The 23,849-nt window shown below is 49.0% G+C and overlaps 1 long non-coding RNA gene across 1 annotated transcript; it reads left to right on the top strand.

The window, feature by feature from the left end:
• The first annotated feature begins 442 nt into the window (after positions 1-442).
• LOC125094646 (uncharacterized) lies at positions 443-23,849 on the top strand. Its single transcript, XR_007125641.1, has 8 exons — positions 443-1,680; positions 7,580-7,717; positions 9,701-10,142; positions 11,704-11,795; positions 12,581-12,650; positions 16,492-16,641; positions 20,213-20,340; positions 23,023-23,849. It is a non-coding gene; the product is annotated as an uncharacterized LOC125094646 (long non-coding RNA).

Here is a 23,849-nt window from a genome sequence, read left to right as displayed (position 1 = left end):
TACCTACAGCCCACAGTACCTTCGTCAGAGCTGGGAAAGGAACACCGGGACAATACAATTCGCCATCTGCAGACTTCATTCAGTTTGCGCCTGTGTTTCTTTCTTTTTCTTTTTTTAAATGATTTTATTTATTTGACACAGAGAGAGAGAGAGATAACGAGAGTAGGAATACAAGAAGGGGGAGTGGGAGAGGGAGAAGTGGGCTTCCCACTGAGCAGGGAGCCTGATACCAGGACCCTGGGATCATGACCTGAGCCGAAGGCAGACGCCTAACTGCCTATGCCACCCAGGCAGCCCCCACCTGTGTTTCTACCATGTCCTCCTTTTGTTCCGGGACCCAGTTTGGAGCACCACATTACACTGAGCTCGTCCTTTTTCCTTCCTTCTCTCTCACCCCCTGTTCATTTGTGTGTGTGTGTGTGTGTGTGTGTACCTCCTATTCTCCCCCCTTATGGTAGGTGAGGGGGACAGCAAAGTGAGTGCGGGAGTCCTCTCTATTGGGCACAAGTCACTGTGATGCCTTTTGTGAGTTGAGCTGTGGCTGCGAGGAAGAGAAGCCCACAGTGCCGCCAGATAGGGGCCTCGGGGACCTGATGGCCCATCATGAGCAGGGAGAGGAGCCTGGAGCCCGGCAGGCTGAGAGAGCAACTGTGTGCATCCGGGGAGTGATAAGACAGGACGGAGAAACCCAGGAAGCTTAAGGAGCCACTTTCTGAGGACAGTAGCCCCAGGACTCCCATCTCAGCCATGGTTGCAGGTGGAGCGTGCTAGGGAGGAGGCAGAATGCAATAGCCCCGCTTCCTGAGACCATGGTGGTTTGATCAGGTGCCACAGTGTCAGGCAAGGCAGCGGGCCAGGTTAGGGAGAGCTGGAGCACCTCGGTGGCTTGGCGGGACTGCACTCAGAGAGGGTGACTGAGACAAGCTGACCAGCCTTTCCGCTGCATAGACGAAGGATACATGCTAGGTGAACACAGCACAGGCCCTATGAGCTCCAGAGCTGTGTGGGGGAATGGGGAGAGACACTTCTGGGTTTCTGTGAAGCCCGTGGAGCAGACACTTCTGGACACCTGCCCAGCATGGCTTGATTCCCTTCCTCCTTGCTGATTTAGTTGAGGTTTCTGCTCCCTGCCTAAAGGTCTAAAAGGCAGATGCTTCAGGAAGGCTGACTTCTGGTAGTAGGCCCCATTGGTCTAAACCCATCAAAGTGCTCCCATACTGCTGGCCAGGGATTGGGTTAAGTCGAGGCATGTGGTACAATTCTGGCCAACAAGATAGATGGGAGGGGAAGTCCTCTAAATTAAGGTTGTGAATGTTCAGAAAAAGCTTTCTTCACTCTCCAAGAGACTCAAAGGTGAAAGAGCTTTCTTTCCTGAATCTTGGCAATGGTGTGCCTTGGATGCAACATCTAGAACTTTGGCAGCCATCTTGTGACTGAGAGCAGTGAGCCTACAAGAATGGACTGATGGGTGGATTCAGTTGGTATAGCATGCAACTCTTGATCTCAGGGTCTTGAGTTCGAGCCCCACGTTGGGTGTAGAGCTCACTTCAAACAAACAAACAAACAAATAAACAGACTGATAGGAAGAACCAAGGTCCTCCATAACATCACTGAGTCACCAAACCAACCCAGCGTGGTTGGGGCCACTGGCCTTTGGACTTCCCCTTGTCTGTAAGCCAGGTGAGTTGGATTTTTATATTATCTGCTGTCACTGAATCACCCATACTAGGAGATCTATGACCTGGTGGGGTAACTCCTAGCTCTCCCTCCTGTTCCTATGAAATCCTTATCCTAAATCTCTGTATTTGTTTCCTATTGTTGTTACAATAATTCCACCAAGTATAGTGGCTTAAACCAAAAGTATTTTCTTACCTTTCTGGAGGTCTGAAGTTTAAAATCAAGCTTTTGCCAGGGCTGTATTCTTTATGGAAGTTTCTGGAGAATCTAGTTCCTTGCCCTTTCAACTATGTGAGGCCCCCTGCATCCCTTCACTTGTGGCCCCAGCGTCCCATCACTCTGACTTCTGTCTCCCTCCTGTAAGGATCTTTGTGATTTAGTTGGGCCCAGATATCCAGGATAGTGACGCCATCTCAGGATCCTTAGCTTAATCACATCTTCAGAGTCTCTTGCCATGTAAGGTGGCATGTTTTCAGGTTCTGCAGATTAGGCCATGGACATCTTTGGGAGGGTGTTTTTCAGCCTAACGCTCTCCCTCACCAAAGGTGATCCTTGCATCTTCTCCTGGTTTCACATATGATGGTGGTTCCTGTGATGTCCCCTTCAGTTCATGACTTGCACAGACACCACCCAGCCTGACATGGTTTATCTGATATTTCCCACCAACAACTAGGGAAACTCTACTCAAATCTAGCGTCTGCTCTTGGTGGGAGCGAAGAGCTTGGGTCAGAGAGAGACAGGGATTGTGGATACAGAATAAACTTTAGTTACTTCAAAGTGGAGAGAAATAGGGACCTTGTGTGTTCTCAAGCTAAAAAAGATGTTGTTAGAGGTCTACCAGATGCTGGTAGAGGCTCAGATTTTCCTTACAAACTCACTGCCCCCCCCTCTTTTAAAGATTTATGTATTTATTTATTTGACAGAGAGAGAGAGAGAGAGATTGATCTCATGTAGGGAGAGAAGCAGGCAGAGAGAGAGAGGGGAAGCAGGTTCCCTGCTGAGCAGAGTCCGATGCGGGGCTCCATCCCAGGACCCTGAGATCATGATCTGAGCCAAAGGCAGAGGCTTAACCCACTGAGCCACCCAGGCGCCCCCAAAAATCACTGCTTTTGAGGACCCTCATAGACATCAGAGTCTCAGAAACTCTGAGGTCAGAGTGCTTGGGCATCTCATAGGGAGTATGAACATCATAGTTGGACTCTGGCACCAAAGGGCCACCGATCTGTTTCTCATCCATTTTGCACACTTGGCTAGGTTTGTGGTGGGGAGAATTTGGAAGAACTGCAGGGTCAGCTCTGGGGAGCTTTCCAGCCATTCTTCTCCTTTATGCCACATGCTGGGCTTTTGGCTGGGTCAAGGGGCACCGTGTATGAATCCCAAGTGTATTTTCCACATTGCAGCCCGAACACGCCTTTGCCTTCTGCCTTTGCAACACGTCTGGAGCAAAGGTCACCTCTGACTGTAAAATGAAGGGTTGGGAACAGTCTCAAAGATTTACAGCTTTCAAATGCCATGGCTTGTGGTTGGGAAAGGGACTTGGAAGAGAAATTTTTGGAGCCAGAAACAATGAGGCCAGAACATTTTCAGGCCTCTTATGCTTAGCTCAACCCTACGGAAGGACGTGGAAGGAGGATGGGTGAAGTTGGCTTCACCTGTGAAGAGGCAACACCTCTCACAGCCTGGGGAGGGTGGTATCTTCTAACCTCATGGGTGACTCCACTTCCCTACCTCTACCCTCTGGCTAGCCTCCTGTAGCTCCATGGGTAGGAAGATGCACGAGCTTTGGTGTAGACCAGTCCCACTAAGAGAAGCAGATCAATGACCCAGGAGATGACAAACAAATTTTGTTTGGAGAACAAGCCATTTCTTAGAGGGCAAAGCTACAACATCCTTTTGTGGGTCTCGATTCTAGTGATCATACCTTTGCCTTGGTGAATCTTCAGGGAACTATGCACTTCCAAAAAATGCTTTATTTACTGGCTGAAAGAGGAAGAAGAGAAGGGAGGAAATGGGAGCCTTTATCCACCAAAAGGTGAGCACAGTGGACGATGTCATCAATGGCTGATGTGGGCAGATCCCCGGAACTGGCCGCAGCGGCCCTCAGCTGGAGCGGTTCTGCTACACTGAAGTCCTTCTTGCCTTCTCTAGGTCTCACTCTGCCCAGCTGGCTTCTGAAATCTCTGCGCTTTCCCACTCCAGAGCACGTTGTGGTACATCGATGGATAAGGCATGTGGTAAAAGAATTCTTTGGAGAAGAGAATGTTGACCTGGCAATCTTGTGTTCACGGGAGCAGAACAAGCACAGCGTCTCTTGCTGTCTATGCTGAGCGCCTCCAAGCCCCATGGTCAGTGTGAACTTCCTCAGAGACCACACGTATAATCAGTGCAGGGAGGCTTCTGGGAGGGCGTCAGGCTTTCAGACACAGTCACATATGAGGGAAAAGTCCCACAATGAGGACACTCAGTGGATTGAGGAGGTGGCTCTCATGCATGGTTTTGGCATTTGTCAATGTCATGGTTGGAAATCCATCGTGGTCTGTTCGGTTGCTTTGGGTTCTGTGCCAAGTGTGGTTGGGGAGACCTCTGAGGGTCCAGATCTGCAGAATCTGATTCATCCGACTCCAGACCAGGGTGATGACAGACATAGTCTGATTTCAGGCAGAGAACGGCAAACCCGTGTTAATAAGAGACAATCCTACTAGATGCTTCTGGAAGCATTTCAGCTTTGTGCTCTTCCCTTATCTCCTTTCCCACACTCAGCAGCAAAACAGCTAGAAAACCACAGGCTCCAAAGAGTCTCTGGAGAAGGGGTGGTGGTGGTAGTTAGAGCTTGTTTTCTAGAAAGCCAAGATAAAGTGGGGGAGCAGGCATCCCATCCACATGGGGACATTTTGCTTCGATGATGGTTAGAAAGGTGGCCAGTGACTTGAGATCAGGGGAGATGAAAATGGAGGTATCAGGTATAGCGCTGAGGATATCCTTAAGAATGTGACCACAGGGAGGCCATTCTGTCCACACTGTCCATTGGCTAAGGACCCTGGATACTTGACATGCCCTTGAGAGGCAGAATTTGGGAAGATGGCGTAAAGGAATTTCCTCTTCAGCCAAGAAAAGGCAAAGTCCTCTTTCAGTCAGGGCTCATAGTTGCAAACAAAAGCAACTGACCCTAGGTGATTACACAGGGGCAGAACTTATTAACAAGACATCGAGCAACTCACAGCATCTCCAGGAGCTCTGGGAGCCTGGTTTGGAAGCCACACCCCGGGTATAACACTCCAACTTCTGCCATAGGACCTGGATGGTGAAGAAACACTTGCTCTGCTGTAGGGCCCACTGCCAACACCCCAACACTAGGCACTGGGTGCTGGCTGGAAACAGAGCCCCTGCTGCCTTTAGAAACTAGAGGTCCTGCCCCCCATGACCACCACTACCCCTTGCCAGAACAAATTCTGAGCTCTTCCAGGTTCTCCCTGTAGGTGACAGAGCCCAGGCCACTTCCCTGTCTACCTGTCAGGGAGCTGGAAAACCCAGTGTCTGGCCCCTTAGCTTTTTATGTGAAATGTGGGCTTTGCCTCACATGTGGGAGAGGGGGAGGGCACAAGCACAGAGGAAGGTGCAGAACCTTAGTGACCAAACAGATGACAGTTGTCCCCTTTAAGGCTTGAAATGATAGGAGCTGACTGCAGGTGTTTCTGGTGCTACTGTACTTGTTCACCTTGTGTTGACTCTGGGAACCACTATGTTCTGGCTTCTTTCACTGACACTGTTCTCGTGATGGTCTTCCGTGATCGCCATCTTGCTTGCTAAATTCCGTGGTCATATCTTTGTCCACATCTTGAGCAACCTCTTAGCAACATTTGCCAGTTAGTCACTCCTTGAAACATTGGGTTCTCATGATTTCCATGACACCTCAGCCCACTGGTTCCCCCCTACCACCTCCTTCTCTGCCATCTTGGCTGGCTCTGCTTGCTCTGCCTGATCTTTGAACATCAGTGTTCCCTAGACATGGCCCTGGCCCCTTCTCTTTATCTTTGATGTCTCCTCCATTACTCATCAGTTCTCAGGACTTCATTTTTTAAAAGAAGATTCTATTTATTTATTTGAGAGAGAGAAAGAGAGAGAGAGCATGAGCAGGGGGAATGGCAGAGGGAGAAGCAATTCCTCACTGAGTAGGCAGCCCAACAAATAGGCTCCCAAAAATATGGAGCCTATTTTTGTTAAATAGAATATTCCTCATTTTGGGTTTGTCTGATGTTTCCTCATGATTAGGGTCAGGTTTCTTATGCTCTTATGCTACCTGGGTTAGGTTGTGTTATTCTCAGAGGATCGCATCTGGAAGCACAGTGTCCTTCATGGGTGATGTTAATTTTGCTCACCTTGTCAAGGTGCTGTCTGATTTCTCCACTATGCAATTTCTCTCTCTCTTTTTTTTTTCCTTTTCCTCATAACTAACACATAGTCTGTGGGGAGACCCTTTAAAACCATTCAAACATCCTGTTGCTCATCAAAACTTACCTCAGATTTAATATCCATTGCTGATTCTTGTTTGATCCATCCATTACTGGAATGGTTGGAAAATGACGTATTTCTAATTCTAATGATGTATAGAAATAATTCTAGCACTATCATTGACCTCTCAACCCTTGACATGCTACTATAAGTAAGAGCCCTCTATTTCCCCCATCCGTCCCTTCCTTCTTCTCCACCTTCCTTTCTTTTTAAAAATTTGTAAGTTTATTTCTATATTTAAGTAATCTCTACACCCAACATGGGGCTCAGACTCATGACCCCAAGATCAAGATCCCATGCTCTTCTGACTGAGCCAGCCAGTCACCCCTCCTACCCTCCCTTCTTCCATATTAATTTATGATTGGAATGGACTTCTCAATTTTTCAATGGATTATCACTCATTAATGCCCTTCATTATTTACGTGCTCAGATTATATTTTTGACATCTTCACTTGGCTGTCTCGCAGAAAGTTCAAACTCAACATGTCCAAAATGGAACTCTTAATTTCCCACCACAGATGAATGAACCCCCCACTTCATCTTAGTCTTCTCATCCTAGGAAATGTCTCCATCCTCTCCCCAGTTGTTCAAGCCAGAAATCTAGATGTTACCCTCTGTTCTTCTCTGGTCCTCAGCTTGTACACCACCTAATTCATACGCAAGTTCTGTTGGGTCTAGCCCCAAAAGTACATCTTGAGTCCCCCCTCCTGTCTCCATTTCTATCCCATGGCTCGCATTTCCACCATCCTCATTGCACACCGGAAGCATGGCAATATCTCTCCCTGCCTCCAAGTACTTCCCACTCACTAGCCAGTGTGACTGTTTAAAAAAAAAATTTGTAATCAGATCATGTGTTTCCCCTACTTCAAACCCTCCAACGGCTTTTCATTCCATCTAGAATAAACTACAGCCTTTGGCACAGCCTCAGGAAGTCTGCAGCCTCTTTGACTGCATCTCCACTACTCCCCCTACCCTATCCCCATCCCTGTCTCTCCCCCTTATATCCCCCGCCCTGCCGGTGCTGCAAGGGGACATGCAAACACATACATCCCAGGTACATGACTGACTTCCCCCAGCCAGCCTCGCCACATGACCCTCCCCAGAGCACTTGCTTAACAGGAACCCAGATTCTGGGGAGAGTTTTCCACTGGATCGTCTCACTATTGAGCAATTGCTGCTGTTCAAGGGGTCGTCCTCCCAGCCCTTGGATTTGAAAGTGGTTTGTGGAGATGACTCATTTGCGGCTTCATGTTCAAGAAAGCCATGGTTTATGGTTTGGTTTTGTTTGTCAGGGAAAGTGGGAGATTATGAGAAATAGGAAAAAGTTCTCACTGAAATCAATGAAGGACAGCGGGCTGAAGCCCCTCTCTGAACCTCGTTTTGCAACTCGGAGGAGGGGCTCCCCCAGCAGCCACAGGTCCACGCAGTGCCTCTTGGGTCTCCCCAGGTGCCTGGGAAGGGGCTGGGGACTAGCGAGAGTGCCAGCACCCTGACACCTTTTCTGGTCCCTGCAGACTTCCAGTTTTTATAGGTATGGACCTTGGTTGATATGTTGGACTTTGGTGTTTGGTTCTGTCTCTGGACTGTTGCTTTTTGGAGATGCTGGGCAACTCTCTCCTAATCTCACTGGTCTAACAAATAAAACCAAAGGGAGACCTTCTCCTCTGGGTTCAAATGGGACTTCTGTTCAATTCTCACTTGACCCTGTGCTACCCAGTCCTGCTATCTCCTGCGCTCCAGCCTCCCTGCCTGTGTAACACCCCCCAGAGACTTGACCTTCCCTTCAAAATGTGATTTCCTGCCCAAGCTCCGGTGCTCTTAAGCTGGGACCTAGGGTGCTGGCCATGAACACCTGGCAGCCCCACCTTGTCGCTTCTCAAAGCACCTGGTTGGAACCCGTCCTTTCCGGCTAGCAGACCCTGACTCTGGATCCCTGGGGCCCTGCCTTGGCAAGACGGAGGCAGTGGGAGGGCAGAAATCTAGTCAGCAGTGTTTACCTCTCCCTAAGCCAGGCTTAAACTCTTAGGAGGACTAGACTTTGCTCCTAAAGAACAGGGCAGTGTTGTGCAAACAGCCTGACCCCTGGAGGGTCTCCTGGGTCTCCACCGGGGGCTTCAACAGCTTTTGAGTATCACCCACAGCTGACCACAGCTGACTCCCCTGGGCTTCTGGAAGCAGAGGATCGTTTTTGGGGGAGGAGTCTTTGGGCATTTCTGAGGCTGTCCCCTGAGCTCTGCCACTGACCAACCGTGTGGCCTTGGCCAAGTTACTTTGCCCTTTCTGTCATGTTGGGATGGTACAAGTCCTCTGACCTGGAATCGGGAGGATAAGCTAGCCCCTCAACTACCAGTTCTTCATAGTGGTTATTACTATTGGTGCGACCACTGACTCCTCCCGTTTGTAATTATTTCTTTACTTTCTGTCATCCCCAGTAGCTCCTCGCTCTGTATCTGCCCCATCCTCCTCTCTGACCCCAGAGACTGACTGTCAATACATATTGTTTGATGAATGAATGAAGGAATGAATGAATGAACTTGTCATGAGAGTTAAATGAGGTGCTGGGAAAGCTCTCGGCGCAGAGAGACTCTTCATCTGGGAGCAGGGAAGTGGACGGGCCCTCAGCAGCTCAGCGGGGGCAGGCCCAGCTCTGAGCATCAGGTGCACAGTGGGAGAGCCCAGGTGCTGCTGCAGGAAGGTTTCCAGGTCCTTCTCAAACCAGGTGGTACCACCCCGGCAGGCGGCTTCTCACTTCTGACCTGTGTGTCAAGTTTTGGTCCCGCTCTACGCGTGGCCTACTGGTTCTCCTCAGAGGAGGAGAACCGGCTGCACCATCTTGCTGGCACCTCAGATCCTCTCAGGGGCCTGGGTCTGAGCTGTGGGTGATGGCTGCCGCCCATCCCCAGAGAAAATGCCATCTCTTTCCCGTCAGTGTGAACTCTCACATTTACATTGTTGCCAAGTTGGAAAAAACAATAACATAAACTCCCCTCCCCTGTGAGGCCCTGAGGAGAGAAGAGAAAAAAGCCCATCCCGGTCCAGGAAACAAAGTCCTCTCTGTTGGAAGACATGGGCTTCTGTTCAAGTCCCCAGGGTCCCCGTGGCGGCAATGGATTGAGTTGGGCCCAGCAAGTGGGGTTTACTGTGTGGTCTGGGACAGCCCCCCAAGGCCTTGTTTCTCACCATGGGAGAGAGGCAGCTCCCAGCCTCGCTGAGGCACCCGTCAAGGGGTTGATCCCTCCAGGCCTGTGGGATCCCAGGGGCCTGAATGCCTCTCCTGTCCCCGGGGGGTCAGTGCCTCCCACCCCTGGCCCTGGGAGCCTGATCAAGGGCACATCATGTCCCTTGCCAGACTGAAGCCCAGTGTGTGCCCAGAGTCCCTCTCCTTCAGAACAGTCTTCCTTTTCACCGCCCTGCTCAGGAAACAGAAAAGGTTAAAATTTCCATCTTCTGCCTTAATTCCTGCTGTGACTCAGTCTCTGACAGGAGTCCTTTTTTTTTCCCCCCCACCTTCCAGGGCGAGTCTGAGCTGGAGGCTCAAGGCAGAGAAGCTGACAACATGGAGCATTCTGGATGTGCCTCTGGAGAAGGCCGTTTTGCCGCCACCACCCCAGTGCTGCCATGGAGACAGGCAGCCGTGGGCCCGGGCCTGAGGGAGGCTCAATCGCATGCAGATCTGAGAGGCAGGTGAGCCTGAAGCCTTCGCCATCCTGGCCTCTCTGCCTCCCCTCAAAGCCACAGACACTCACCTTCCTTTGCTCTATTTCGGCCTCAGCCCCTCCTGTTCTCAGCTCACTACCTCAGCTCATTACCTAAGGACATTTTCCCCAGCAGGGTGCTCAGGTGAGCTTTTCCAGCTGCCGGCAGTTGGGTGCTGACCCCTCGGGGTTACGAGGCCCTCCAGGTTTGGGGAAACAACGTGTGTGCTGAGCTGACTACAGAGCGTCTGGGATGCCATGGTGAGTGTTTCTGTGGTGACTCAGGCCAGCCTGCCTGTGGCCTGAAGATCTGTTAACTTGGGGACCTTCTCTGGTGCCAGTGTCTGTGGCTTCAAATAAGACAGGTTAACTTGGGGCACCTGGGTGGCTCAGTGGTTTAAAGCCTCTGCCTTCAGCTCAGGTCGTGATCCCAGGGTCCTGGGATCGAGCCCCGTATCGGGCTCTCTGCTCAGTGGGGAGCCTGCTTCCTCCTCTCTCTCTCTCTCTCTGCCTGCCTCTCCACCTACTTGTGATCTCTCTCTCTCTGTCAAATAAATAAAATCTCAAAAAAAAAAAAAAAAAAAAAGACAGGTTAACTTTCCGGTGGTAGAGTAGCGAGCGAAATCATAACTGGAATCGTCCGTGGAAGTGAGACAAACGTCTAACCCGTAGCTCCGGGAAATGCTAAAATTTTCAGCCAGGTGTAAATTGTTCCACAGCTATTACAGTTTTCGCTACGGTGGGGACATCCGGAAGGGTGTTTTGCCGCATTTAGGAAAGCAAAGAAAGAAAAATAAAACAAGAAGGTGATTGGAAACTCAAGTCAAGGCTTATAAAATCAAGACCTAAGTTCTCAGAGTACACAGGAAAAATGTCATGATATGCTGACTTATTCCTATCCCTAACCCCAGAGATGGTCTCTTGTTGTTTTTGTAATAGTAAAAGTAAATACTGGAGAAACAAACAAACAAAAAATTTACGCAGAATCCTGTCACTTAACATGCCACGATTATTTGCTTGGATGGCTTGGTTTTAATTTACTTGAGCTGTTTCTGGTTTAAATATCACTTACATATTTGAAATCTAAATAACTGTTATGATTGCCAAACAACTGACAAGTTTGATCAAAACCCTTACAACAGACAGACCGGAGGCTTCTCAAGAGAATTTCCCCAGTTATTCACTCCTCTCTCATTTATCTAACAGTAAATTGATGACTCTTTGAGAAGGGATTTAAGATGAATTAGAGGAATAAAGATACCAATGAACAAATTGACTACTCACTGTTGTATAGGTCAGAGGCTCTCAACTTCAGGGCAGGTTTTTAAAAAAGATTTTATTTATTTGAGAGGTAGAGAGAGCACAAGTGGAGGGAGGGGCAGAGGGACAGGGAGAAGCAGGCTCATAGTGAGCAGGGAGCCGATGCAGGTCTCCATCCCAGGACCCTGGGATTATGACCTCAGCCGAAGGCAGATGCTTAACTAACTGAGCCACCCAGGTGCCCCTTGAAGGCAGTTTTGTTTCCCAGGGAACCTTTGGCACTGCCTGCAACCATCTTGGTTGTCCCACCCAGGGGAAAGGCTGCTACCAGCACTCTGCGGGTAGAGGCTAGGCATGCCGGTCATCGTGCTCCCATGCTCAGACTACTCTTCCTGGAGCCCCTGCAACAGAGAATTATCTGGTTTAAAATTCAGTAGTGCCCAAGTTGAGCATCTGTGGCACAGAAACTATGAGAGATTTTTAAAAGCATGAGGCATAATCAGCATTTTTTAGACATTCACAAGCTAAATCATTTTTTTAAAATGCTACGTGATGGAAACAGACTGTCCTCTTCCACATGTCTTGTTCTGGCCCATGTTTCAGATTTATGGAAAGGACTGGAGTCCTGGCCCGCTCCTGAGTAAGGCATTGTGGGTAAGGCCGAAGCGGCAGAGCCAGCAATGGGTGTGACTGGTCATGGCTGGCTGTTCCCAGGATCTGCACTCTCCTCAGGGTGCCAGTGAGCGACTGGACCCATTTTTACCTTTAGGGGGTCCACAGCTCTGAACCCACCCAAGAATGCCAGGGCCCTGAGCTGCAGCTCCGATGGAGTAAGATGAGGAGAGGGGGTGTGGCTGCTTCCGGGTCCAGTCAGCTCTGGGGAGTCTTCTGTTTGTCTGTGGTTCTCCTGCTGTCCTCAGGCTCCTGGGCCGCCCGTGTTCCATCTAGCACCCAGAACCGGAGCCTACACCCTGGGGCCATCCCAGGGCTCTGTCATCTCTCTGCCACATTCCATAGGGGGACCTTACTTTTGGGGAGGCCTTCCTGGGCCGGGTGTGGCCCAGATTAGACTCCTCAAAACCTATGCGCTGTGCATGGCACTGTGGTTGGGAAGGATAGTCCTAGCTTCTAGAGCCGAAACAATATGAGGTCTGTGATTTGGATGAGAATAATCCGCAGGTGGGCACTGGAGAGAGCTGGTGAGGTGACAGAAAACGAGATTTGCTGTGAGCCCTGGGTGATGGTCCATGGGGGTTTACTGTGCATATCTCTCAGCTTTTGTATATGTTTGGAATTTTCCATAAAATATCTCTAAGCCATGCTTGACCCTCAGAGCTGGGCAGGGCATGGGGTAAGTGCCAAGTCTGTGGAGGGACGGAATGAAGGGACCTTCCAGTTCTCTTTCAGAGTGTGTTATTTGATTTCATTTCTGACTGCAGGCCTGGGTGTGGAATGAGAGTTTTTAATGCCGTCCTGTTGATGTGGAAGATTAGGACTCCTGTCCAGTGGGTGTGTTTGGGGGGCAGTGCGGGTGGAATGGGAGAGGAGGGAGGGTGGAGGAAGGGTCTGTTAGGCCATGATGATGGGGCTGGAGTCCACCCCTTAGAGCTGCCCCAGAGGCGGGAAGGTCTGGAGGAATGGAGGAGGACATGTTGGCCTTCGGGGTTACGAGGATGGGACCTAGAAGCACCCCCCGGGCAGAGAGAGTGAGCAGATGGTGACTCAGGATCAGGATCACAGATGACTCCTGTGTTTTAAACTTGCCTACAGTAACCAAGAAACAGGCAGCCCCGGTCTCAGTATCTCAGTACTTGATGTCCCATCCTCTAGGGTCCTCCTGCACTTACGCTTCATGTGGAAGGGGTGGGGATTTGATTGCAGGGTCTGTCTGTCTGTCTCTCTCTCTTTTTAAAGATGTTATTTATTTATTTGAGAGAGAGCATGAGAGAGTATGAACAGGGGAGAGGGGCAGAGGGAAAGAGAGAAGCAGACTCCTTACTCAGCAGGGAGCCGGACGTTGGATTCATCCCTTGGATCCCAGGACCCTGAGATCATGACCTGAGCTGAAGGTGGATACTTAACCAACTGGGCCACCCAGGTCCCCATGGGCTTATCCCTTAGATGGGGGAAGCAGGGCGTTACTTAAGAACAGCACAGGGCAGGGGTGGGGTGTGCCTGGGTGGCTCAGTGGGTTAAACCTCTGCCTTCGGCTCAGGTCATGATCCCAGGGTCCTGGGTTGGAGCCCCGCATCAGGTTCTCTGCTCAACGGGGAGCCTGCTTCCCTTCCTCTCTCTCTGCCTGCCTCTCTGCCTACTTGTGATCTCTCTCTCTGTCAAATAAATAAATAAATAATCTTAAAAAAAAAAAAGAATAGCAGTGTGTGTGGGTGTGGCGGAGGGGGGTACTTGGGTGGCACAGTTGGTTAAGCATCTGACTCTTAGTTTCCACCCAGGTCATGATCTCAGGGTCCTGGGATTGAGTCCTGCATTGTACTCTGTGCTCAGCCTGGAGTCTGCTTGAGATCCTCTCCTTTTCCCTCTGCCCCTCTTTCTCTTGCTGTCTCTCTCTCTAAAATAAATAAAATCTTAAAAAAAAAAAAAAAAAGAACAGCACTGGGGACTTTTTCAGTTATCTATGGCTCTGTAACCAATCTCCTTCAAACTTAGTGGCTTAAAATAGCAAGCATCTTCTTGCCCCCCAGGCTCAGTGGGGCAGTTCTTGGGCTGGTCTCCCATATGGCTGTAATCGGGTGACTCTGGGGCTGATGCCACCTGGAGTCTCTGTGCGCCTGAGGACAGCTGGCCTCTCCTTGTCACCTCAAGGCATCTGCTTCCCATATGGCCTCTGCATGATGTCTCCACGGGGCCTCTCTGGCAGAGGAGCGGGCTTTCTACGTGGAGGTCCAGGTCTCCCCAAAGTGCCACTGCAGAAGCCTTTTCAGGGCTTAGCAGGAGACTGGCCCAGCTTTGCTTCCACCACCTTCTGATGCTTATGGAGTCTGGGGCCAACTCAGGCTCCAGCAAAGGGAAATGAACTCCAGCTCTGGGCAAGGAAACGACAAAGAATGGCGGCCATCTTTAGTCCACCACAGGGAACCTATTTGGAGTCTGCTTGGAAGGACAGAGCTGCAGTCATATTATGTAGGGCCACCTTGTAAAGGGGGAGATCCCAGCTTTCCTGTCCCTTGCTCCTTCCCCATTTTGTCTCTGACTTGGGCAGTCATGGGGATGATACTTCTCTAGACCTCACGTCATCATCTGTCGGTGTCACAACGATCTGTCTCTGGGGCCAGTCTTGGGCCAACCATTTCACTGTGTACTGGTCTTGAAATTCATTCACCCAGCCTGACTCTGAAGCCTGATTTGTCCCTCCATGCTGGGGGCCTCCTCCACGAGGTCAGGCTTTGGCCACATCCTGGCCTATCTTAGCCTGTTTGGGCTGCTATAACAAAAATGCCATTGACTGGAGGCTTGGATGAAAATTACGTACTTCCCTCAGTTCTGGAAGCTGGCAAGTCCAAGCTCAAGGCCAGCAAAGCCTGTGTCTGGCAAGGTCCTGCCTTCCAGTTCACTGGTGTCTGTCATCTTGCTGTGTCCTCACATGGCAGGAGTGGAGGAGCTCTCTGGGATCTCTTTCTAAGGGCACCAATCATCCAATCACCTCCCAAAGGTCCTAACTCCAAATGCCATCACACTAGGGATAGCATTTCAACATAGGAATTTTGGGGGAACAAAAACATTTAGCCTATTACCTGGTCCTCTCATTCTCCTCCTTCTAGACCCACAGAAAGGAGGTCTTTGGGGATGTGGGAATGAGACCCTGGCTCAGCTGTAACTGCATCTTTCAAATTATGGGTCCAGTGGGTAGCTGAGGGGAGCCTGGGGGAGAGATGATAACAGAAGGCCTTCACATGTTAGCATCTGCTTAATCTTCCCGAGAGCCTGAAGCTGAGAAGTTAGTATTGACCTTAAGAGTCTCTAAGTGGTCGGGGCGCCTGGGCGCCTGGGTGGCTCAGTGGGTTAAGCCTCTGCCTTCGGCTTGGGTCATGATCTCAGGGTCCTGGGATTGAGCCCCTGGGCTCTCTGCTTAGCGGGGAGCCTGCTTCCTCCTCTCTCTCTGCCTGCCTCTCTGCCTACTTGTGATCTCTCTCTGTCAAATAAATAAATAAAGTATTTAAAAAATAAAAAGTCTCCAAGTGGTCATGGTGGGGTCAAGGCCAGGTTGCCAGGCCACTGCACCCAGCCTCTCCCCATAGCCCCAGTCACAGTCCCCATGGCCTGCCTTTGGGTGAGCGGGGAGGTGAGTGTAGAGGGCGTCGGCCCTGCTGTCATGCCCAGACTCTTTGGGGATTCCCTTTCCTTAGTTACAAAGAGTCTTCTCTTTGGTTTGCTACCTGGGACAGATGTTCTCAATTTTCAAGGAGCAAATGTTTCTCGTTTCATCTTACCTTAATCAGATTACCTGAGTTCTGTCCACAAAGTGTCTGGGGAGCTGGATAAATGGCAGGGGGTCCCAGCCACCCACGGTCTGGAGGGGAGAGTGTGTGCCATGAATGGCTTCTCTGTCTGCTGGCCGTGGACTGGCTGACCCAGGGGCTTCACCAGGGGAGCAGAGGCGAGCAGGTTCCTCTGGCTCCTGGGCCTGTAATTGAGATTTGACCTGTTTCCAAGTCCATATGCCTTGAAGGAATCCTTCATTCTCTCACTCTTCTCTCGTTCTTGGCTACCACCCCCATCTGTCCCAGTGCCCAGGTGGAAAATGAACACTCTAACACCGCGGGCTCAGGCCCAGGCTCTCTCCCTTCTCTGCCACATTCCACACACAGTTGGGGTCTGGCGGGAGACACTCCCGGGCAGAGTGTGGCTGGATAGTGTTGTTGTTGGTTTTTTTTTTTTAAGATTTTATTTATTTATTTGACAGACAGATCACAGGTAGGCAGAGAGAGCAGAAGGGAAGTGGGCTCCCCGCTGAGCAGAGCCTGACTCGGGGCTGGATCCCAGGACACCAGGACCATGACCTGAGCCAAAGGCAGAGGCTTTAACCCACTGAGCCACCCAGGCGCCCCCTGGATAGTGTTTTTAAAAAAGTCTTTGAAATACACTCATAGTCAAAGCAGGACTGGAGGTGGAGGCGTGGAGTGAGCTCAGGTAGACTTGCAGTGCGTTCTCGGAGAGACCCATTTGCTTTCAGTTCTGAGCAGAAGAATCCTCAGCAGCCCTTGTGTGGTTCCCCTTACTTTACAAGGACAGGGGTGTTTCCGTGTCTGCCTCCCTCATTTAGCCCCTTGCTAATCACAACTGGAATCAGCAAACACCAGTAGGTACCAACAAGAGCTCTTTTTGATTCAAGGTCATGGCTCCCAACCTTGGCTGAATGTTAGGATCTTCTGGGAATCTGCAAAACACGGAAGCCAGACTCCCTCCCATAGATATTCTGAGGAACTGGCCTGGAGTGCCAGCTGGATGAGAGCGCCCCACGTGGTGCCAATGTGCAGACAAGGTGGCAAGCTCCCACTCCAATGTCCTTTCCTCCTCCTCTGCCAGCCCTGCTTGAGCCTGTCCATGCCTCGGCTTGGGAGCTGCTCATGTGGGTGTCCATGGCATTGCCCCTCGTCAACCCTTGGGACCTGGTCAGACTCTGCCGGTTCCAGTGTATTCACACGGCGTGACCCGCAGAAAGAGGATCTTAGCTGGAGATGGTCAAAGTGCCTTCAGTCCACAACTGTGGAGAGTCAAAAGACACAACTTGCAGGTGTCTGTAGATGGGTAGGGAAGCCACCGCAGAAGGCCGGTCACAGTGCAGACGGTCTCTGTGCTGTTAATGGAGGAGGCCTTGGAGGTGGAAGGTGCAGGGCAAGGCTCACCCTTTCTCCTTTACCTGCTTGGCTTCCTCAAACTAGTAAATGGCAGCTTTATGCTTTCAGTTTCACAGGCCAAACGCCTGGGACTCATCTTTGATTCCTGGCCTCCTCTCACATTCCACGTCTAATCCATCAGCAAATCCCGTGGGCTCCACCTTCAGAATATCTTCAGATTTTGACCACTTCTCACCAACTCCACTGCTCACCCAGGTCCCTGCACCAAGTTGCCATGGTGCAGCAAGCTCCTCACCTGGTCCCTCTGGTTTCCACCTGGACCATCTATGGTCTATTCTCAATATGGCAGCCCAAGGGCTCCTTTCAAAATGCAGTTCAGAGTATGTCACTATTGTGCTCAGAATGTTCCATTGGCTTCCAGACTTACATCCTGTAAAATCCAAAGTTCTTCCCATGATCTGTAAGGCCCAGCATAGTGTGGGGCCCGATATATCTCTGGCCTCATTGTCTGACACTCTCCCCTTGTTTCACGCCAATCCAGACATACCCATCTCCTTGCTGTTCTTTCGGCTTATGAAATCTGCTTCCACCTCAGGGCCTTTGTACATGCTATTCTCTCTGGCTGGAATGCTCTTATCTTTGATATAGTGCAGCCCAGTTCCTTACTTCTTTCTGGTTTCTTCTCAGTTGTCGTCTTATCAGACTCAGGCTTCCCTGAGTACCTTATTTGAAATAATGCTCCCCAACCCAACCCTAACCTTTTACTTATATTCTCAGAGCTTATTACTACCTGCATATTTTCTGTTTATTTTTGGCCTTGCCGCTAGATTGTAAGTTCCATAGAGCAAGTCCATTGTTGTAGCCCAGACCAGGGTAGTGCCTGAAACAGCAGGTTCTTAGCAAATATTTGTTGGATGGGTGAATAAATGATGAGGTGAAGTGGTAGCGAAGAAGATTCTTGGGAAATCCTCCTCTCAGGAGGTCCTGTGACTAGGCTTTGAAGGGTGGAGGGGTGGGCAGGTGGGTGATGGTGTGGGAAGGTGTTTCCCACAAAGGGTAGGACAGACACGTTCCATCCTGAGCTGTGCCAGACTTCGGAGCAGGGCATGGATGGATCATCTGGAGAGGAGGCTGGAGGAACCCTGGGTTGTCCAGGGGCTTAGTGCCTTGTTACCTAACTACCCTGCCAGGCTGCCATGATACGGGGATGATGGGAATGTGCCCACTGGCCCGTATACCCCTGAAAAGGCGCTGCACAAAGTCAAGGTTTACTGCCATTACTTAGCTGCTGTTCCTGGTTGATACAACAGACCACATAATCCCCAAGTTTAGTCTTCTTAGAATCATTCACAAACCACAAATGTCTCCCTCCCCAGGGCTGGCCTGAGGTGAAGGGGGAGTGGAGCTGGGGTGGTTGGAGAGGAGCAGGGTTTTTCTGCCTCCTCCAAGTTGCTGTGGCACAAGTCATCTGTGGCTGTGTTTGGGCTTGGGACCCGTGACCAGAACTGGGTTAGACCCTTGGTTCCCTGGAGATGTGGCCTTTCGGGAATCAGCACCTCACCAGCCAGCAGAGATCAGGCAGCTGAGGGAGCAGAGCCTGGGAAAAGTAAGCTCCGACAGGGAGGTGGGAAGAAAGGAGGTGGTTTGGTTTAGGAGGAATGGAATGGAAGCCCAGATGGGGCTGGCCAGAGGGCTCCTTAGGTGTAAACTGAGTCATTAGAGGATTGCACTGTGTGTTTGAGAACAAGGTTAGGGAGCACCGGCATGTTCCCTGCCACTTCCTCTTTCCCTGGTGGTAATGACTTTCTGGAATAACTACTAGCACCAGGCAGTTTTAGGGGAATTACACATTACCTTATTAATCATCCCCCACGAATGATGGAAAGATAATAATACAGTTGAGGAAATGGAGGTATGAGAAACTTCTCAAGGCGGGTAATGTGAATGAAAATGGTGGGGTCAGGACCTGAAAATCTTCCCCTCCATAAAACCAATGAGAATACTGGCAGTCAATCAATCAATCAATCCAAACATACATACATACATACTTACATACATAGGTCAGAATCGAATGTTTCAAAATTCTGCGAAATAACCAAAGATTGCAAAAATCGAGAGTATATATTTAAGAAAAGTGGTGGAATCTTAGTAAGAACGGTGAGCTTCCTGGTGTGTTGACTTGCTCTATCACAGCTAGTAAACAAGTTTGGCGAGAGACAAGCTCAATATACAAAACTCAGTTATATTTCTTTTCTTTCCTTCCTTCCTTCCTTTTTTTTTTTAAAGATAGATTTATTTATTTATTTGACAGAGAGAGAGAAGGAGAGAGTGAGCACAAGCGGGGGGAACAGCAGAGGGAGAGGGAGAAGCGGGGAGCTGAGCAGGGAGCCCGATGCGGAACTCGATCCCAGGACCCTGGGATCACGACCTCAACCGAAGGCAGACACTTAACTGACTGAGCCATCCAGGCATCCTCAGTTGTATTTTTGTACTTGAGCAATGACCAATATGAAAATGAAATGAGGAAAATAATCTCATGTGCAAAAGCATTGAAAAGAACAAAATACTTAGGAATAAACACACACACATACATACTTAGGAACAAAAATGAAAGAAGTGCTAGCATTTTACACCTGAAAACTATAAAATACTGTTCAGTGAAATTAAAGAGGTCCTCAAGAAATAGAAACTCGGGGCGCCTGGGTGGCTCAGTGGGTTAAGCCTCTGACTTCGGCTCCAGTCATGATCCCAGGGTCCTGGGATTGAGTCCCGCATCAGGCTCTCTGCTCAGCGGGGAGCCTGCTTCCCCCTCTCTCTCTCTGCCTGCCTCTCTGCCTACTTTTGATCTCTGTCTGTCAAATAAATAAATAAAATCTTAAAAAAAAAAAAAGAAATAGAAACTCATCTTGTGTTCACGGATTGGACAACTTGGTATGGTTAGATGGCAATACTCCCCAAAGTGATCAGGAGAGTCAATGCTATCCCTATTAAAATCCCAGCTGGATTTTTTTTTTTTTTAATGACAAGCTGATTCTAAAATTCATACGGAAACATAAAGGGCCTAGGACAGCAAAAATAATCTTGAAAAAGAACAAAGTTGGAAGATTCATATTTTTCAAATTCAAAACTTACTGCAAAACTCTATTAGACAAGACTTCATGGTAGTAACATAGGGATAGTCATATAGATCATTAGAATAGAATTAATAGTCCAGGAATAAACCCATATGTTTATGGTCACTGACTTTTTGACAAGGATGCCAAGATGACTCAATTGAGAAAGAACTCTCTTCAACAAGTCGTGCTGGGAAAACTGGACATCTGCATGCAGATGAGAAGTCATACCTTCATCTCACTCAAAAATTAACTCAAACAGGATCAAAGGTGAGAGCTTAAACTGTTAAACTCTTAGAAGAAGATGAAAGCATAAATTTTCATGACTTTGGATTAGGCAATTTTTTTTAAAAGATCTTAAAATTTTTATTATTTATTTATTTATTTTTAAAAGGATTATTTATTTATTTATTTGACAGAGAGAGAAATCACAAGTAGGCAGAAGTAGGCAGAGAGGCAGGCAGAGAGAGATGGAGAAGCAGGTTCCCTACTGAGCAGAGAGCCTGATGTGGGGCTTGATCCCAGGACTCTGGGATCATGACTGGAGCCGAAGTCAGAGGCTTAACCCACTGAGCCACCCAGGTGCCCCTAAATTTTTATTTTTAAATAATCTCCATACCCAACATGAGGCTTGAATTTACAACCTTGAGATCAAGAGTTGTGTGCCAGACCTGCTGAGCTAGCCAGGCACCCCAGCAATGTTTTCTTAGATGTAACACCCAAGGCATGAGCAACCAAAGGAAAAATGGGCATATTGGACTTCATTAAAATTAAAAACTTTTGTGCTTTGAAGGGCATTGATTGAGAAAATGAAGGCAACCCCCAGGATGGGGGAAATAATTGCCAATCATATATCTGATAGTGGTCTAATATCCAGAATCCATAAAGAATTCCTACAACTCAGCAATGCACAAATAGGCAATTAAAAAAAAAATGGGCAAAGGATTCGAATAGACGTTTCTCCAAATAAGATATACAAATGGCTTATAAGCACATGGAAAGATGCTCAATATCATTAGTCATTAGGAAAATGCAAATCCTACCACAATGAGATGCCATTTTACATTTGCTAACATCGCTGTAACAAAAAAGATGGAAAATAGCAAGTGTATGGAGCAGTTGGAGTCCTCATATTGCTGGTGATAATTTTAGCCATTTTGGAAAATAGTTGGCCAACTCCTCGAAAAGGTAAATACAGAGTTACAATATGACCTAGCAATTCCACTCCTAGAGAACTGAAAACATACGTCCCCTCAAAAGCTTGTTTGTGAAGTCAGAGCAGCATTATTCATGTCAGACAAAAAGTGGAAACAGCCAAAATATCCATCAGCTTATAAATGACAGCTTATAAAAACAAAATGCAGTGTGTTAATACAACTGAATATTATTCGGCTATAAAAAAGAGTGAAGTAGTGATCTATGGTACAAGGATGAATCCTGAAAACATGGTAAATGAAAGAAAAAAAAAAGGTCCCATGTTATATGAATCCATTTATATGAAATATCCAGCACAGACAAATCCATTGAGATGGAAAGTAGATTAAAGTTGCCAGAGGTTGGGGAGGAGCAATGGACAATGACTACTAGTGAGCATGAGATTTCCGTCCGGGGTGATGAGAATATTCTGGAATTAGATGGTGATGATATTTACACAACTTTCCGAACATACTTCAAACCACTGAACTGTGTGCTTCTCAAAGGGTGAATTTTATGGTATATGAATTGTATTTCAATAAAACAATGTTTAGAAAACTTCCTATGACAGAAGACTAGTTAGTATGGAAGTCATGATTTGAGTCCAGTGGCCAGTGAGCTTAAGGACATTTGTTGCCAAGTCCTTTGTACCTTGCTAAGCAGCATGTGGTCCCTTGGAGCTGACTTAGTTACCCATAGAAAAATGGTTTCTGTTGGGTGTCACTGTGTCTCCTGGGCACAGCGGTCTGGATGTCTGCTTGTCACCAGGGGCTGACCTGGACACAAATTTACATTCAATACCATGCAGCATCCTTGCCCCTCCCACTACTAAGATTCTGTTACAGGGTCAAGCTTGGGTGTCTGATTTGCTCTTCTCTTGGGATGACATCTCCCTGTGGCTCCTCATCTCTTATGTAAATGGATTAGGGGTAAGTCTACACTGTCACTCTAGCAGAATTCCTGCTTAGGCTGAAGCTGGTACTAATCTCCTTTCCTTGAGGTATTTTATTTTATTTTTTTAAACGATTTTATTTATTTATTTGACAGAGAGAGGGATAGCGAGAGAGGGAACACAAGCAGAGGGAGAAGCAGACTCCCCACTGAGCGGGGAGCCCAATGTGGGGCTCGATCCCAGGACCCTGGGATCATGACCTGAGCCAAAGGCAGGCGTTTAACCCACTGAGCCACCCAGGTGCCGCTCCTTGACATATTTTAAATAGGTAACATTTCTCCTCTTCAACCCATCCGCTACCTCATTCAGCCAGCCAGCCAGCCAGCCAGGCATCCAGTTTGACCAATCCACGCTGTGCGAGGCTCTTTGCAAAGCTACCCGCTGAAGCGGTTTTGTCTGGGTTTGGGAACATGGGCCAACTGAATTTTTTTTAAGTCTTCTAGAGATTTAGGAGTTTAGGGAGGCAGAGTCTAAGGAGGGCTGTGTGTAGGGTTGAAGTGCTTGGCAGTCATGGTGATCAGCCAGGGGTCCCAGGCAACCTCACAAAGGTAGAAATGATTCTGATCCTCCTACTAATTTCTTTTTCTTTTCTTCTTTCTTTTTCTCCCATCCTTTCTTCCTTCCTGCCTTCCTCCCTTTCTCCCTTCCTGGCTTCCTTCCTTCTCTCTTTCTCCCTTCCTTCCTTCTTTCTTTTCCTTCCCTTCCCTTCCCTTCCCTTCCCTTCCCTTCCCTTCCCTTCCCTTCCCTTCCCTTCTCTTCCCTTCCCTTCCCTTCCCTTCCCTTCCCTTTCCTTTCCTTTCCCATAGAGCAAGCCATTTTCACAAAAGGGCTTGCAAATGTACAAGCTCCTCCCTGAGGCCTCCTTCTGCATGGCACAGACCTTTCATCACCAACCCAACTTGTAATCTTGGGTAAAAGAAGGTTCTCCACTCATCTTCACAGAGGAAAAAAAAAAAAAAGGCAAAGCAAAACAAAACAGCCACATCATGAAGTCATTCCATGTAATGAGGCTTGCTCTGTGGAGCTGTCATTACTCTGGGCTGCAGGAGGGTCTGGACTGCCCACTGGCCTCCCACCTCGCCCTGGCCAGTCAGGGCTGGAGTCAGCAGCCGGACAGCCCAGAAGGCCACCCTGGAGCCTTAGAGGAGAGGCTGTTTTTTGGGCCTCACTTAGAAATTCCTGGCTGGTCAGTGGCAGCCAAAGATGGGAGAACAATCCTATCAGGCCTGCCACCTCACCTTGGTACATTCTGAACTCAGGCTTTTGCTCAAATCACTCTTACCCCTACCATCTCCCGGGACTCCCTGACCAGTGCTCTTGACTCACAGAACCTTGCTCATCTTTGAGAGCCAGTGTAAGTTCTGCTTCCCAGGACCAGGGAGCCTCCGCATCCCACAACTATTCATTCGACAACAGTTTATCCAGCCCCTTCCCAGGGCCTGGCTAAAGACGGGCAAGCCTGGAAGCCTGCCCTTGCCCGCACTGAAGAAGGGAGATACGGAAGCAGTGCTGGGATGGCGTGCTGAGCGCCCAGAGCTACTCCCACTGATCTTCACGGTGCCCGAGGCGCTCCCCACTCCCTCAGTCAGCCAGTTGGCCTCTTCTTTTCTCTCTCAGGGTAGACCGGTGGTCT

The sequence above is a fragment of the Lutra lutra genome, chromosome 3 (assembly GCF_902655055.1).
Source record: "Lutra lutra chromosome 3, mLutLut1.2, whole genome shotgun sequence".
NCBI classification, from domain to species: Eukaryota; Metazoa; Chordata; class Mammalia; order Carnivora; family Mustelidae; genus Lutra; species Lutra lutra.
Note: the sequence above shows the minus strand (reverse complement) of the source record. Positions and strands in the feature narration are given on the sequence as shown.